General features: G+C 41.0%; 1 protein-coding gene across 1 annotated transcript in view; it reads left to right on the forward strand.

Annotated features, from left to right (window-relative positions):
- The window catches only part of LOC133506152 (zeta-sarcoglycan), a 188332-nt gene that overhangs the window by 42361 nt on the left and 127586 nt on the right, over positions 1-18385 (forward strand). The gene's annotated exons all lie outside the window — the stretch shown is intronic.

Genomic DNA, 18385 nt, shown 5'->3' on the forward strand with positions numbered 1-18385 from the left:
GTGCACATAAACAAATAACCACTCTCATTTACACTTAACGGCAATTAAGAGTCAAGGTTAAATTTCTGGGGTTGGATGGAAAATTTCGATTTAGAAACCCACTTCCCAAAAAATAAAAAATAAATCCTTGTTTGCGAAGTCATTAATATTGCATTGTCAAACAGAGAAAACCATTTACCCTGTATATCACTTTAGCTTGGTCAGTAACTGACCAGTACCAATGATTTTGAGAAAATTGACATAAGGCAAATTTGGACAGGTGTCTTCAGCCTGACTGAATTTTAATTTACACATATAGGGGGGCCAGCCTATGACTGCACTCAGCACATTTCCTGATTCATCAGTGCGTTTTTTTCCACTTTCCTGCAAAATGACAAAAATGGAGCTCACCCTCTCTAGAGTTCATTGGCTCAGTGGTTCCAATATTATTCCAACAGGAAATAAAATGTGACATTCCTGCTACATGTCAGAAAAATAATGTTGTTATAATACTTTAGTTTTTGTTTTTTTTTTACAATGGTGAAACAGTGGACAACTGGTTAACAAATATGCCTCACATTTCTGACGACCCAGGTTAAAAAAATCCAGCCTCCTCTGTGTGGAGTTTGAATATTCTCCCCGTGTCTGTTTGGGTTTTCTCAAGGTACTATGATAAACTCTCAGATCAAAAAAACATATGGTATCTTGATTGAATACTAAATTGCCCGCAGGTGTGAATAGTGGTTTGTTGATATATGCCCTGCAATTGGGTAGCAGTTCAGGGTCAGCCTTTCACCCAAAGATAGGCTAAATAGACTTTAACATGCCTGTGACCCTACTAAGGATAAGCGATACAGAAAATGGATGGATGGATTTTATTATGCTTTACTACATCTGGTGTAAAAAGGGGGTAAAAAAGCACTCTCAACCCTAACTTTTGATAACCAGTGATGCAATGACAGACATGCAGAGAAAAATATATTGTACTTGTACTTTACAGGTGAACTGCTTCATATCAATCCCGCTACACACTGAGCAATGTGGACAAACCCATCTCAAGTGTTCTACTGCATGCAGAGTTCAGCAACGAGCTTTCATGGCTGCTAGTCAAAATTATATTCACCGGTGTAGGGTGTCGCATAATTGCATATATATCAGCCAGTCAAAACCACACGTTTTCACACACAGAAAATGAAAACTGTTTTAAACTCGAAAGACTCAGCCAGCTGCAACGCTGCTACCAAGCCATAGAAATACAAAAGTCACATAGACCCTGCAACAGAACAACATATCTACTTTCTGACTGTGTGATCTGTCGTTTTCCTTTTGGGTTCGAAAATTTATGGACATTGCTCCACAATTGTGAAATTGCTCATGGTTGAATTTAGCATGCTGGCTTGCCAGCCCACGGTGACTAGCCTCCAGCCGAGCCTGCTAACATACAAGCCTCGGTCATCGGGGTTTTATTTTCAATGAGCTCAAGAGAAAGGAGTCACTGACTTTCAGCTTCATGATGCTCCTCTGCTAGCTCTCAGCAGTCATCATAGCTGGGCAATTAAGCAGACTTTCATCAATATTGATTGAAGCCCCCTCGAAGGAAACGATGCCGACGGCTGAAAGTTCCCATGGAGGGCACACTGATGTTGAATCCAAAAACCCGCCGGAGGCCATCCTGCTCAATCTTGCACCATGGGAACAATCTGGGTTAAGGTGATGTTACATGGAAAAAATACCAGAGACTACAACCACCCATTGCTGAGTCTGGAGATTTGATATGCCATGGCACCTGCTGCCACTGTCAAAACAGGCAAATGCTGGTTAAATAACAATCTGTAAAATTACAGATGATTCTGCTGCACCCATAGCCATTTCTACATTGTCAGTGGCGATTGCTACTGGTGCTGGTGCTGATCCAGTGGTTGTTTGTCCTGGACCCTTCCTCGGCACACAGAATGATGTCCTCTGAAAGGAATCTTGGTGCGGGACACTCCTCCCGCAATTTGGTCCCTTGCTTCTCTGCTGAGAATCTTGAATTTAGGCTGCTGTGTTTTGGCGTGTACTGCAAGTGAGTCACATCGATGGCAACATCCCCTTGTGCCTTTCTCAATTGTCACCCTCTTTCACATCCTATTTGCGTTGCTTGAAACCTGCAATGTCAATCTGGATCAGTCGTAACTTACGGACACAACCCCACAGCTTTGATTGCCTCAGTCATCTAACAGGTCTAAATACCTGGGTCCTATTGTCATCTTGAACTCACATACATTGATAACTTCAACCTTTTCTGGAATTCCCATTCTTTCACTTGGCCAAATTGAGTCCAGCCAAACATTCTTTGCAATTCAGCACTGGCCGGTAACAACCAGGATGTCATTATTTCCACTTACAGATGAGCTGTTGACACCCCCCACACCACGATATTGCTCCTACCTACGCCTACCCAGCACAATAATAGTCTCACTACATCTTCCCACAGGAGCTTAACCGCACTACAACTTGCTAGTCTGCTCACACATGCACAAACCTGTCAACACTATCAACAGAATGTAGAGTATATTGGTGTTAAAAAAAACTGTAATTAAGGTATTAATGGATCAGAGGACATTTGCATTCTCTTTCATTCCCCGGGTACCCTTTCAATTGAAACGGGAGGGTGTGGTAAGGCTGCTGGGGCTAAGGCTGTGTATTTCGGATCAAAATGGGGCAACATGTTGTTCATTAGCTAACCACAGGGCAAAATGAAAAAAATCCTCAATCTTTTTTCTGGAAGGGTTGTCACAATTATATAAAATTAATCCACCACTGGAGATGTCAATATCCTTGACTCAAACACATCCAATCAACAACATAATGCTTGATTTGTTGAACTTTTGTCAAAAGTGCAGGGAAAATGGAGGGAAATAACTATGTAATTAAAGACTGGAGTAACATCCAGCAAAATATAAAGTGAATGGCTGAGCTCGTGAGATGACCAGGAATCAACTGAATGTTGAGTGAGAATAAAGTTGGGACCCATACCATTAATAATCCAACCTCATCTTCTATACACAAATTTGTACTTATTCTGGTACTTTCTGTGAAGTTTACTCACTCACACTTTCTTAGCTCAAATATCCTTTATTTGTATGAACCCTCACAACAGATCATTTATTTTAGATAATTTCTCTTACATTGTTGGTACTGTTTTATACTATTTTAGTACTTTCAATGTTTCCCTAGAGGGAGCCCACTGCACTGGGAGCTGGATTGGAACATTGTAGTGGTTTCGTCTCATGGGGTCCCCTGCTGCTGTGTGTGCAGATACTTTCTACACCACTGCTGAGCACTCTATGCTTGTGGTCAGCATCCGTGACCTATGGTAGTGCCTGAATCTAAAGGGCTCATTGAGATGGTGTTGCTCCACCTGAATGCTTCGTGCCCAGCTTCTGTTTTCTTACATAGGTCATTTATGTGTTTGAGTGCATACTGTGCGTTGTATCCATCTAACCAGTTCCCAAGCTGCTTATCCTCACATGGGTCGCGGGGGTACTGGAGCCTATCCCAGCCAGATTCAGACAGGAGACGGGGCACACCCTGAATTAGTTGTTAGCCAATCGGAGTCGTATGTTTTATGTCATTGCAATTTGTTTTCACATGTATGTGTGTGCGTGTCTTTGTCCCTTCTGGGGGCCTTGATTTTAAGCCATCTAAAGCACTGTGTGTTGTATTACATGTATGAAGTGCTATATATGATGGTCATTCAATAAATAAGATGAATTTTTTGGTATAAGGACTTCTACTACACATAGAAGCTTACTTTTTTTTTCAACATAGTCTCCCAGCACTGTTTGTTGATGTTCTGCACTATTTGGGCTGCTGTGTGAGGACTTGCGTTGTCATGATGCAAGATGACTCCTTCTGACTGATGACCCCTGTGTTTGTTCTTTGTCTTTCTTGACCTGCCTCAGCAATTCACAGTAGTTTGCACTGTTCACAGTGCTTCCTTTCTCAAGGAATGAAATGGTGATTGGGCCTTGCATACCTCAAAAAACAATAACCATCACCTTCCTCATGGACCGCTAGGAATTGAACTTCTTCACTTGGAGCCTACATGCTTTGACTCCATGAACTGCCGTTTGAACTCATGCTCATAGTGCCAAACCCATGTCTCGTCACATGTGACCACCTTCTTCGGAAACTCATCACCATCTTTCCCATAGCAAAAGAGACACTGCTGGGACGACTCAACCCTCCGCTGTTTGCCCTCTGCAGTAAGCATCTATGGTACCCACCGGCAGCTAACCTTCAAGTAGCCAATGTCGTTGTCATCCACTGTCACCCTTCTGTCAGACTAAATTAGGTCATCGACTGATTCGATCACCTCAGGAGACCTACCTCACTTCTGTCTTCATCGTCAACATTCCTCTGTCCTTCTTTAAACAATTTAGCCCACTTGTAGTCATTTTTTTGGCTGAAACAAGTGGCACCATACACAGTCACTTGACCTTTTCCTCAGAATTTCAACTGGTTTGCACCCTTCGGCAACCTAAATCTTGATAACTGACCGCTGTTCAAACCTCGAGCATGCTTCTTGGTCGGCCATTTTTTTTAATCTCCAAAAGAGTTGTTTTTTTTTATTCTGCAAAAGAAATTAAATCCATCTGAAAAAGAAGTAAAACAGAAATATATAAACAAAGTAAACTATTTGCATTAGAAGTCATTATAACAAAAACTTCACCTTATTTATTGCCTGACCAATGGAAATTTATTGACTGATTGATTAAGTCACTGGTGGCATAGTAGTACACATGCCTGGCTTTTGTCCAGGCAGCGTGAGTTCAATTCCCGTGCAATTATGTTGTCGATACGTGCCCTGTGACTGACCGGCGACCAGTTTAGTTGGCTTTTCGCCTGAAGTTGGCTGTGCACCAGCACTGCCGTGACCCTTCTGAGCCTAAGCGGCTTGGAAAATGGATGAACGATGAACAATTGATTGATTAAATATTTACAGGATACATTTTACAATACATAAGTATTCATAATTTAGTATGTACTTGTGAATGGAGGCCCCGTAGCTCAGCGGTTAGATCACTGGTTTGGTAAACCAGGGGTTGTGGGTTTGTATCCCACTGGGGCCTCCACTCCCTGAGAAGGGTTGCGTCAGGAAGGGCATCTGCCGTTTAAAAATTGTGCCAAACGTATATATGCGTTTATCTGAGATGACACACTGTGGCGACCCCGAAAACGACAAGCCATAAGAAACACACACACACCTGTGAATGAAATGGTAACATCTGCAGTCTCATCATCAAAACACATGAGAGCAATGTCTGTAGCATGCCAAGTACAGTAAGTGAAACAAGGGTGAGGCGGTCTCTCAAAATACCTACACTATTTTCACCCACTTCCTCTTTTCTAGGAACCCGTTAGAAAGCCTGAAAATATAACACAGAGTTGAAGTTACAGAACTTTGGTAGATGTGCAGGGCTTGATAGCTCAATGTGTGGGTGTCAGTCGCCAACTGTCATATTTTTGTGATGGTTCATTCTAGTCAGGTTCACACAGCTCACATTGCAATGTATTTTTAGTTCTTGCATTATAATTGTTGACTTAATTTTGACTTTCTTGCCCACTGAATGGAAGTTTTGAGAGTTGGTAAGTTCTCGATAGTTGTAATATAGTTGATTGCGTGGATTAGTTTGCTGAAACAAATCAGAATAATTGATTTGTTAGATCTCCCCATATGCACAACGTTAGTAAGGTTTACATGGATATATTGTATTTTTTTTGCTCTTGAAGAATGTTCTCTTGGGCTGAATTAGCAAGTTCATTCTTCCAAATTAAAGTAGAGTATGTTCTTGCAAAGTACTGTATAGCAGAAATGGTTACCCTGTTAGTCATTCTCATTTCTCACTACCTCTTTTGCGTCTCCTCATCTTTCCACATTAGACAGTAAAGGTACAATTGGTTCAATTCAGTGGAACATATTGTCTCGCGTTCACTCTCTGTAGTAATTCATCTTTATTGTTCACTGACATACAGGGGAAAGCTGTTAAATTTTAAAAAAGCAAAACCAATAGGATAGTTGTTCCAAACAACCTCTGAAAAAAAATGTAGACCATGTGTTGCTCAGTACCAATCAAAACAATAAGGCCAGATGGCCAATGAGAAATCGTTATGTTTCATCTTGGGGCTAGCATATGCTACTTAGGTCCTGTAATCAAAAGACAAATTAGCTATTTGTGTTAAGTTTTTCCCTACTTGTCAGTAAAGTATTGCCATGTTTAACTGCTTAGCCCTAGTTCGGCAAGACAGCCGACACCTGTTTTTGCTGCTGTCATTCTCTGTCACCTGCCAAACTTTTGTTTGGCGGGAAAATGACACCATTTTGAAAATACTATATACATACAGCTAAACTCAAATCCGCATCACTTTCTTTATTCTGTAGTTGAATAATTCATTGGATGCAATACTTGTGAGAAAGCTGGACCTTTATTGGTCGCACTGTTTGATATGAGATTAAAAAAAAAAAGCTGTGGTGCTTTGTTTAAATATGATCATCAGCACTTTAAAGTCATAATTTTATTATCAGCATGTGACTGCAGATGTTTAATATTCACTATGCATTATATTTATTCAGCCCTACACAGTTGAAAGGTGTTGAGCTGCAAAATGTTGAGCTATACATTTTTTGCCAGACTGGACAAAGTGGGTGCCAACACACCAATGTCCATTCTACATACATAGAACACACATTGTCAATTTTAGGTGAGATCCATGTCTATTGTCATAGTTTCAAATCTGCTTTATTATGGGTAGAGAAAACTTATAATTATATAATTTTTTGTAAAAATTAAAATAGTCCTTTCTTTACCGCAAAACTATGCTTCAGGCACTAGGCTCCATATAGTGGATTCTATATGTTCCTGTAAAAACACTCTACAGGGCGAATCATTGTTTGTATTTCAGATAACCACAGGGAAGAGTTGAATTCATTTGATGGATGATGAAGTAGATTCCTTCTCTGACTCCCAACAGGGAGCAACAGATTCCATCAGATGTCTTTCAAGACACTCTGAATGGAAATGGGACGTCCTTGATACCTACTAATATCAGATAGAGAACAGAGTGCCACTCAGTGTTTAAAAAGGAAAGAAAAAGTTTTTGAGACACATACAGAAGCCCACAGACTACATCAGTCACTTTAAAGTGTGTTACAGTCTCTTTGTGCAGTGGTGTCAAACATCTTTTTATCATGGGCCACATTGTAGTTATGATTTCCCTCATAGGGCTGTTGTGACTGTGAAACAATTTACATGTGTAATTACTTCCTCATAATATGACATATAAAGAACAACAACCTGATGGATTAATAGTTTTCATATCAAAAGTCAAGGATAAGAGTGTGTGTAACCATTGTTCAACGTACTGTTAAAAGCATTTTGGTAACAAAATGAGTGCTTTCAATACCTCCAAGGTTATTATTCATTTTCTGTGAAAATTAGAAAATTTGGTACATATTTCAGCAACAAACATGGTAGTTTACACCCATGATTTGTTTTTGAAACCTTCAATGGAATGACGCAGCTGGTCAGATATGGCCCCTGGCCTTGAGTTTGACACCAGAGTTCACCTGGAATGCAGATGATGAAGAATCAACATTTCTTCTTTTAATTATACAAATAAAAAAAAATGTAGGTTTTGGGACATGACTAAAAACATTGGTGGTGGACAATTGGTTAGCACATCTGCCTCTAAATACTTTAGCCTGGGGTTCAAATGATGGCCCCGCCTGTGTGGAGTCTACATTTTATCCTCGCCCCTGCGTGGGTTTTCTCCAGGTAATCCAGTTTCATCCCACATCCCATAAACATTCATGGTAGGTTCATTGAAGACTCTGAAGTGCCTGTTGGTGTGAAATTGAGTGTGACCGGTTGTTTTTTTCTATGTGGCCTGTTGGAAACAGTTCAGGGTGTACCCAACCTCCTGCCTGAGGATAGCTGGGAAAGGTTCCAGCACTCCCACAACCCTTGTGAGGTTAACGATCTCAGAAAATGGATGGATGGATGGATGGTTTTAAGCACTGTATTGATGATCAAACTGGAGATAATGTTCAAGTAGTTTTAAATTTACTTTCCATGTACATTACGTTGCTATGGACAGTTTAGTCCTAAAAGGACGTTAATTTTCTACATGAATTAGTTCAAAGTTAATCTCACAATTTCAAAATTAAACTCATTCAATTCCATCCATCCAGGGTTGCAGTAGTGCTGGAGCCTATCCCAGCAATCTTTGGGCAGGAGGCCGGGTACTGAACTACTTGCCAGCCAATCCCAGGTCACATAGAAACAAACAACCATTCACACTCACAATTATACTTCAGAGCATTTTAGCATTTCCAATCAATGTACGTTTGTGGGATGTGGGAACAAAACGGAGTGCCCCAAGAAACATGTAAACTCCACACAGATGGGGCTGGGATTTGAAACGCGGTCCTTGAAAACTGTGAGGCTGATGCACTCACTTGTCACCCTCATTCAGTTTATTATTCAAAAAATTCAAAAATATTTACTGTTCCAAAAATTAATTTGTTCATATTTCTTTTCTCCACCATTAATTGTGACTAAGAGGCTACTATCCTTAAAATACTGCCATTTCATTTTCCCCATTGGTTCTACCCATTCAGTCCACACTAATAGCCATTTGTGTGGCGGTGTCTTCGAAGCCATGTGGACAAATACCATTGTAACTAGCCTATGTGTAAGGTACTGTATGTTAGCGCCTAAAAAAAACAAAAAACGTCTTTATTCATTCAAAGAAATATCACCCAAGTGATTATCTGGAAAGCAAAAAAAGAAAAATGCATTCAGTAGAGCCTGTCACTCTTTGTTGACAGCAAAAGTATTCTCAGCAGTTAGCCACTTATCGAGGCCACCAGCGACAACGATGAATTGTCATCATTATTCAGGTCATTTGTAAAATGGCAAATCTTTTTAATCAGTGTTCGTATGAAATATGATGTACATTAGAAAGTAGCCATAATGGTAACAGGTTATGAACCACTTTAACAGGAGAATGATCATTTTTACAATTGAAGGTATATTCAATAACCTTGAGGGGGAAATAATGTTTTTAACTTGTGCCTCCAAAGATTCTCAAAACTTGTTATATTTTTCTACATTAGCAAGATTTAAGTTAAAGTATTCTTGTATTTTTATAGATGTTTCATTTGCTCAGTATATTCATGTCATTTTGAGGTTGCTTTTTAATTATTGACTATGAGGAGTATTGTTAGCAAAAGGCATTAAGATATTGAAATACTCTCTTGGTTCTTTTGTTTTTCAGCGCAGATGCTTTAAAACTGGCTGTTTAAAAGGTGTTTTTTTAATGTGATAATTGAGATTGGACAATGTGAAAAAAATCATTTGTGTGACACCATACAACAGCGTATCCTTTTCAAAATCCTGCCCATCACCTAGAAATCCCTCAATAAGATGGCCCCCATTACATACATCACTTATCCTCTGCAGCGCTATCACCTCTCCTGTCACCTTCAAATCTTCTGACTGCAACTCCTCAATCCCCCACTAAATCTGAGCACTGTACCTTGGTTGACAGAGCCTTGTCCATTGCACCCCCGCTCTCTGGATCTTTCTCCCCCACCCACACACACCTCTTATTCAAAAAACAGCTACAAAAAATTATAGCTCTTTTAACAAGCATTTAACCCCTGTTGCCCTGTAACTTCACTTATTTCCTGTTTTTACCGCTTTTACTTTGTCTGCGGAGCTTGTTTGAGTTTTATGAAAAGTGCTACGTGAAATTGATTACATTTTTCCTTTAAAAGTGCCATATTTTACCAAACCAACTCTTTCTCAAATTTGAGGTCTTATTGCCTCTATGGTACCTCAGTAAATGTGAAATATGAATTAAAATTATCCATGCTTTCCTAAGTTCCATATGTTTTTTTGCTGAGAGCCCTGAAACCAGGTTATTCGAATTTCTCGATCTTATCTGCGTCACTAGCAAACATCTCTGCCCCAAGCCAAGGCAGTCAAAATAACAAATGTGGGTTCTCACAAGTGGCTCTTCTCAAAGGAGGCAACAGGACAGAGGAAAGGCAGATGCAAAAGTGGGATAAATGGAAGGAGCTTTCAGAGGGGCCTTTTCAAGACACTACAGAGGTCTAAATAGACAAAATATGGGGGCCTTAACTGTGAAATATGCATTGAATGTCATTTAAGTAATTGTGATGGGGGAAAGTGTCAGAGCCAGATAGTGGGAAAACCTGATCACACCCTGCACCTCATCATTCTCAACAATTTGTACAAGCATAATGGCCTTGGCTGAGGTAATGAAACTAGTTTACTGGAGAGATTGTGTTTTTTTCGTTGGTCGTGTTTTGCACACACTCGATCGGAATTGCAATTGTCTTTAAACAAATGGCACATTTTTAGAATTGATTAAATTCACAATTACCTCTTTACGTATTCAATGCGGGTGGCATGGTGATTCAACTGGTAAAACGTTGGTGTCACAGTTCTGAGGCCCCGGGTTCAATCCCGGCCCCTCCTGTGTGGTGTTTGCATGTTCTCCCCGTGCCTGCGTGGATTTCCTCCGGGCACTCCGGTTTCCTCCCACATCCCAAAAACATGCAACATTAATTGGACACTCTAAATTGCCTCTCGGTGTGATTGTGAGTGCGACTGTCTCTATGTGCCCTGCGATTGGTTGGCAACCAGTTCAGGCTGTACCCCGTCTACTGCCCGTTGATAGCTGCGATAGGCTCCAGCACTCCCAGCGACCCTAGTGAGGGTAAGCGGCAAAGAAAATTGATGTATGGTTGGATGTATTCAATGCATTTTTTTGTGTAATTCACATTACCCAACTTTATAGGAAATCAAGTTCTCAGAAAAAGAAAATTAAACTGTCACGTCACATTATTACTATCTTCTTGATCATACGTATTTTTTTAAATCACTGATTGTTTTGAGAATACAAAGAAAACCAACAAAGATTTCTATAAATCACATGGTTGTGTGTCAAATGTGCAATTTAAGCAGTACGGACCATAAATAAATGAGGTCCATTGTGTGTCACTCTTTTCTTTGCTCACTTCTCTCGTCTTCATCAAGCTATTTTCTTTCATCTTTTCTCCAGCCACTTCAATCTCCATCACTCTCCATTCCTCCCAGCCATTATGTTTAGCCAATAGCTGTCTGCAATGACTGACAGCATACGAGTAAGACCCTTGTTCAGTAGACCTGGGCACAACATGCACTCATTTAATCTCATGTGAAGATAATTTTAAAAGTCTTATTGGAAAGTTGGGCACATCTAGCCAATACACTTTGAAATATGCATGTGCATCTCAATACAAAAGCCTTGTCAGCTCTATACACAAACAAAAACTCTTTCTCACCACATGCACTTCACCATCTGTCTACATGCTCCCATGTGTACACTGCACTGATGGATTGGCTAGAGGCATCCACACACCGTCACATAAACAAACACGCACCCACTATCTGAAAGGGTTCCATGCATAAATCACATGCAGTTTTGTGTACAGACAACCTGAAACACAAACTCCTACTTATCCTATTTGTACATAGAGCTACCACACGTTCTGTCGAAAGGTCTTTTGAACCTATTTTTGCACATTACACACAGACATACAGTATATTCACATTTGTATTGTCATTGAAATAGAGGAGGCCCATCATTGATTAGTCCACTGCTTTTTTCAAAATCAGAGTCAGCTTTATTGGCCTCGTATGTAGACAACACACAAGGAATTTGTCTCTGCTCGTTGGAGCTGCCCGAGTTTGCAGTTGTAATGGATAGACTGACAGACGAGGTTAGACTGGAATCCTCTTGGACCATGGTGTTCGCAGATGATATTGTGATCTGCAGTGAAAGCAGGGAGCAGGCAGAGGAACAATTAGAAAAATGGAGGTACACACTGGAAAGGAGAAGAATGAAGATTAGCTGAAGTAAAACAAAGTATATAAGCATGAATGAGAGGGGTGGAGGAGAAAGAGTGAAGCTACAGGGAGAAGAGATAGTGAGGGTGGACGACTTCAAATACTTGGGGTCAACAATACAGACCAATGGTGAGCGTGGTCAGGAAGTGAAGAAACGGGTACAAGCGGGATGGAACAGTTGGCGGAAGGTGTCTGGTGTTCTATGTGACAGAAGAGTCCCCGCTAGGATGAAGGGCAAAGTTTCTAAAACTGTGGTGAGGCCGGCCATGATGTACAGATTAGAGACAGTGCCTCTGAAGAAACAACAGGAAGCAGAACTAGAGGTAGCAGAAACGAAGATGTTGAGGTTCTCGCTCAGAGTGAACAAGTTAGATAGGATTAGAAATGAGCTCATGAGAGGGACAGCCAAAGTTGGATGCTTTGGAGACAAGGTTCAAGAGAGCAGACTTAGATGGTTTGGACATGTTCAGAGGCGAGAAAGTGGGTATATTGGGAGAAGGGTGCTGAGGATGGAGCTAGTCGGCAAAAGAGCAAGAGGAAGACCAAGGAAAAGGCTGATGTGAGGGAGGACATGAGGACAGTGGATGTTAGAGAGGAGGATGCACGAGATTGGCTTAGATGGAAAAAGATTAAATACTGTGGCGACCCCTAAAGGGACAAGCTGAAAGAAAAAGAAGAAGTAGTAGTTGGAGCCGCCCTAGTATGACAAACATGTTGAGTAAGAAAAACAATAGACAGTCAATTTACAGGGAATAATTTATTCATCTGAACTCACAGTTGTGCAAAGTTGTCCAAAGGATGCAGAGTCTTATAGCATTTAAACCATTTAGAATCCCCATTAGGGTGATAGTCCAGTGCAATTACCTTTGTGCAAACTGTGCCTTGACTTCAAGGAATGTATGCAGTTTATGGTGACTAGTCATGCTAGTCACTACCGTATGCAATTCTAATTCTAATTGGCCCAGTAGGATGTGACAACAACAACTCAAGGCAGAAAATTGGCAGCATGTTGCAGTAGAGTTGTAAGTTCGCTGTTCAAGAGTTTAAGAATTTGATTGCAAGAGTTGTTGAAATGCCTCCTAGTTTTTGTTTACATTGTGCCCACCCAATGGAAGGAGCTGGAAAAGCTAGCGGTCAGGATGTGGAGGGTTTGATAGGATACTGCCCGTTCTTGTCCAAGTTCGGGTGGTGTACAATTCCTCAGGGATGGGTCAGATGGTGCAAAAAATCCATTCAGCAGTTTTGATTGTCTCTTGCAGTCAGAGTTTTTCCTTTTTGTGGCAGGCCCAAACTGTGATGGAGGGATACAGATTTGATTCGATGACCGCTGTGTAGAACTCTTTCAGCAGGTCCTGTGGCAGGCTGTGTTTCCACAGAAGCCGCAAGAAGAGCATACTTTGCTGGGCTTTTTTGAAGATGGAGTTGATGTTTGTCCCCCACTCCATGCCCTGTGAGATTGTAATCCCCGACAACTTGAAGATTTCGATGGTTGACAGAAGACAGTTGGACAGCATGAGGGGCAACTGTTGTGAATGATGCCTCCTGAAGTCCACAATAATCACGACAGTGTTCAGTGTGTTCATCTCCAGGTTGTGTTGGTAACACAAGAGCTCCTGCCTCTTCACTTCCTGTCAGGATGCAGACTTGTCGCTGTCTTTGATGAGCCAGATGACTGTGGTATTATCTGTGAACCTCAGGAGTTTGACAGCTGGGTGGCTTGAGGTGCAGTCATTCATGTAGAGCAAGAAGAGCACAGAAGAAGAGCCCTGATCCTGATGGTGCTTGTGGATGAAGTGGTGTCCCAAAGCCTCCACTGCTGTGTCCTCCCCATTAGAAAGTTGTAGATCCACTCGGAGATGGCTTGCGAGATGCTGAACTGGAAAAGCTTGGAGAAGAAGTGCTTCAAGATGACAGTGTTGAACATAGAGCTGAAGTCCATGAACAGGATCCTTGCATCGTTCTCACGCTATTGAGGTGTTTCAGGATGAAGTGCAGACCCATGTTGACTCCATCATCTGCAGACCTGTTAGCTCGTTAGACAAATTGCAGCAACTCTAGCTGAGGATCTGCGATGCTCTTGAGGTGGTCCAGCATGAGGTGTTCATGGGACTTCATGACCACCAATGTCAAGACATTTAGACCTGAGATTGGAGGTTTCTTTCTGACCATAATGATAGTTTGAAGCAAGTTGGTACATCACACAATTCTAGAGACCTGATGAAGATCTTTCTGAAGACTGGAGCAAGTTGGTCTGTGCAGACTTTGAGGCAGGATGGGAATACAAGGTCTGGGCCCTCCTCTTTGTTAAGCTTTTGTTTTTTGAAGATGTGGCTCATGTCCTCTTCACGGATGGTCAACAGAATACAAAACAAAAATAAAGAACAGATTAATCGATTCTTAAAATAATCAACTAATTCATTCACTTGTGTTGGCCCCAAAGCTTAGAGTTCCGTACGACGACAACAGACTCGTCGCTTTGCTATGATACAGTGAAGAAAATAAGTATTTGAACACCCTGCTGTATTGCAAGTTCTCCCCCTTAGAAATCATGGAGGGGTCTGACATTTTCATCGTAGGTGCATGTCCACTGTGAGAGAAATAATCTCAAAAGAAAAATCCAGAAATCACAATGTATGAGGTTTTTCATGATTTATTTGTGTGATACAGCTGCAAATAAGTATTTGAACAGCTGTCTATCAGCTAGAATTCTGACGCTCAAAGACCTGTTAGTCTGCATGTAATAGTCCATCTCGACTCCATGTATTATCCTGAATCAGATGCACCTGTGTGAGGTCGTTAGCTGCATAAAGACACCTGTCCACTCAAACTGAGAACATGGTCAAGACCAAAAAGCTGTTCAAAGACATCAGAGACCAAATTGTACAACTCCACATGGCTGGAAAGGACTATGGATAAATTGCCAAGCAGCTTGGTGAAAAAAGGTCCACTGTTGGAGTAATCATTAGGAAATGGAATAAACTAAACATGACGGTCAATCTCAATCGGAGTGGAGCCCCATGCAAGATATCACCTTGTAAGGTCTCAATGATCTTTGGAAAGGTAAGGAATCAACCCAGGACTACATGACAGGACTTTGTCAATGACCTGAAAAGAGCTGGGACCACCGTTTCCAAGGTGACTGTTGGTAATACACTAAGACGTCATGGTTTGAAATCATGCATGGCACGGAAGATTCCTGAGCTTAAACTAGCACATGTCGAGGCCCATCTTAATTTTGCCAATGACCATTTGAATGATACAGAGAAGTAATGGGAGAAAATTTTGTGGTCAGATGAACCAAAATTGAACTATTTGGTTATAATTCCAATAACTGTGTTTGGAGGAAGACACGTCTGAAGAACACCATCCCTACTGTGAACCATGGGCGAGGTAGCATCATGCTTTGGCGGTATTTTTCTGCACATGGGACAGGATGACTTCACTGTATTAAGGAGAGGATGACCGCACCCATGTATTGTGAGATTTTGGGGAACAACCACTTTCCCTCAGTCAGAGCATTTAAGATGGGTCGTGGCTGGGTCTTTCAGCATGACAATGACCCAAAACACACAGCCAGGAAAACCAAGGAGTGGCTCCGTAAGAAGCATAATCAAGTTTCTGGCGTGGCCTCGGCAGTCTTCAGACCTAAACCCAATAGAAAATCTTTGGAGGGACCTGAAAGTGCATATTTCTCAGCGACAGCCTAGAAAACCTTTCTGATCTCGAGAAGATCTGTGTGGAGGAGTGGGCCAAAATCCTTCCTGCAGTGTGTGCAAACCTGGTGAACAATTACAGGAACCGTTTGACCTCTGTAATTGCAAACCAAGGATATTCTACCAAATATTTTTTTCAGGTTTTTTCAGGTGTTCAAATACTTATTAGCAGCTGTATCACACAAATAAATCGTGAACAAAATCATGCATTGTGATTTCTGCATTTTTCTTTTTAGATTAACTCTCTCACAGTGGACATGCAGCTACGATGAACATTTCAGACCCCTCCATGATTTATAAGTGGGAGAAGTTGCAATATAGCAGGGTGTTCAAATACTTTTTTTTTACTGTATAGACACCCTCTTGTTTGGGATGATTCTACAACGTTCTCCAAGAATTCATTTTAAACTAGGGCCAGGTGGGGGCAAAGGTGCATTCTTCTTGTTGCAAATTTCCACCATTTTTGCTACTCTTTTGTACATTTATTTAATATCATTCATCTTGTTGGGCAGCTAAGACCTCGTTCAGAATGTGTGGGGTTGTTTCTTGGGAGACGTCCAACATTGTTTTCTTTATCATCGAAAAGTGTCTGAATTTGTGACGTTGATATAAGATAGAAATGTCCCAGGCAGTACAATGCAGACAGAGTGAGTCATTGCTGCATTTTGTGCATGCACTGTCCGCTGTGTGTATTTTACAACACACACCTTGTTGTGCAGATAAGGAATTCTCAGAAAGCTACCGTATTGATATTATTGGCAGCAATTATTTTTTCCATCTACACAGTAATCCTTGTATGAATAATGGTTGATTCAAAAACACAAAATGTGTTAAGCTGTTTTCAAATGGGAGACAAGGGCATGCTTAATCGACTCCTTTGTAAAATGCGTCTTCCCATTTTATACTTTTCGGTGTGACGCTAAGTCAGCCAGTCTAAGAATGGCTATGGTAGTCACTAACTATAATAAATGAAATACACATTTAGCAAGATGTTACAGGAGTTAATAGGGTTACTCAGCATTGTCTTTTCCTCTAGTAGTGGCTTGGAAAAGCTTTTTTTTGTTTAAGTTATACAAAAAATAATAACAGTACAAACTGTAGCTTTAATAATTATTCTGTCATCCATAAAAATTCATCAATAATTTCACAGACTAATTGGTTTACTTAGCAATATGCAACCATGTTTTCTTTCTTTGACTATCTACTGTCAAATTTGTCATACTGAATTGACCAGCCAGAACAGAGGATTCAAATACCTTTCCCTAAATTTAATTTGAATTTTTTTGCCATGTTTGTTAATACCGCATCACAATAAAACACAAAAAAAAAGTTGTATAAAAAGCAAAACCCTTGTGGATTTAATCCTTCAATGCTTATTTAGTCGAAATTACCCCTGCTATGATCACAAGTCGTCAAATCTCCCAAAATGTTTAGTGCAGGGGAACATAACAGTTCCAATAAGGAACCACTACTGGTGCAGTAATGGTACAGTGAAGAAAATAAGTATTTGAACACCCTGCTATATTGCAATTTCTCCAATTTTGAAATCATGGAGGAGTCTGAAATTTTCATCGTATCTGCATGTCCACTGTGAGAGAGATTATCTAAAAAGAAAAATCCAGAAATCGCAATGTGTGATTTTTTTAAAGATGTATTTGTGTGATACAGCTGCAAATAAGTATTTGAACACTTGAGAAAATGTTAATATTTGGTACAGTAGCCTCTGTTTGCAATTACAGAGGTCAAACAGTTCCTGTAATTGATCACCGGGTTTGCACACACTGCAGGAAGGATTTTGGCTCACTCGTCCAGACAGACAGGTTTCTGGGCTGTTGCTGAGAAACACAGAGTTTCAGCTCCCTCCAAAGATTTTCTATTGGGTTTAGGTCTGGAGACTGGCAAGGCCACACCAGAACCTTGATATGCTTCTTACAGAGCCACTCCTTGGTTTTCCTGGCTGTGTGCTTTGGGTCATTGTCATGTTGAAAGACCCAGCCACGACCCATTTTCAGTGCTCTGAGCGAGGGAAAGAGGTTGTTCCCAAAATCTCACAATACATGGCCACAGTCATCCTCTCTTTAATACAGTGCAGTCGTTCTGTCCCACGTGCAGAAAAACACCCCCAAAGCATGATGCAACCACTCCCATGCTTCACAGTAGAGATGGTGTTCTTGGGATGGAACTCATCATTCGTCTTCCTCCAAACACAGTTATTGGAATTATGACCAAATAGTTCCATTTTGATCTCATCTGACCACAAAACTTTCTCCCATGACTCCTCCGTATAATCCAAATGGTCATAGGCAAATTTAAGACGGCCCTACATGTGCTGGTTTAAGCAAGGGAACCTTCCGTGCCATGAATGATTTCAAACCATGACGTCTGAGTGTATTGCCAACAGTCACCTTGGAAATGGTGGTCCCAGCTCTTTACAGGTCATTGACCAAGTCTTGTCATGTAGTCCTGGGCTGATTCCTCACCTTTCCAAGGATCATTGAGACCCCTCAAGGTGATATATTGCATGGGGCTCCATTCCGATTGAGATTAACCGTCATGTTTAGCTTCTTCCATTTTCTAATGATTGCTCAAACGGGAGACCTTTTTACACCAAGCTGCTTGGCAATTTCCCCATAGACCTTTCCAGCCTTGTGGAGTTGTACAATTTTGTCTCTGGTCTCAATGAACAGCTCTTTGGTCTTGACCATGTTCCAAGTTTGAGTCTCACTG

Source organism: Syngnathoides biaculeatus, chromosome 9 (assembly GCF_019802595.1).
Source record: "Syngnathoides biaculeatus isolate LvHL_M chromosome 9, ASM1980259v1, whole genome shotgun sequence".
Taxonomy (NCBI): domain Eukaryota; kingdom Metazoa; phylum Chordata; class Actinopteri; order Syngnathiformes; family Syngnathidae; genus Syngnathoides; species Syngnathoides biaculeatus.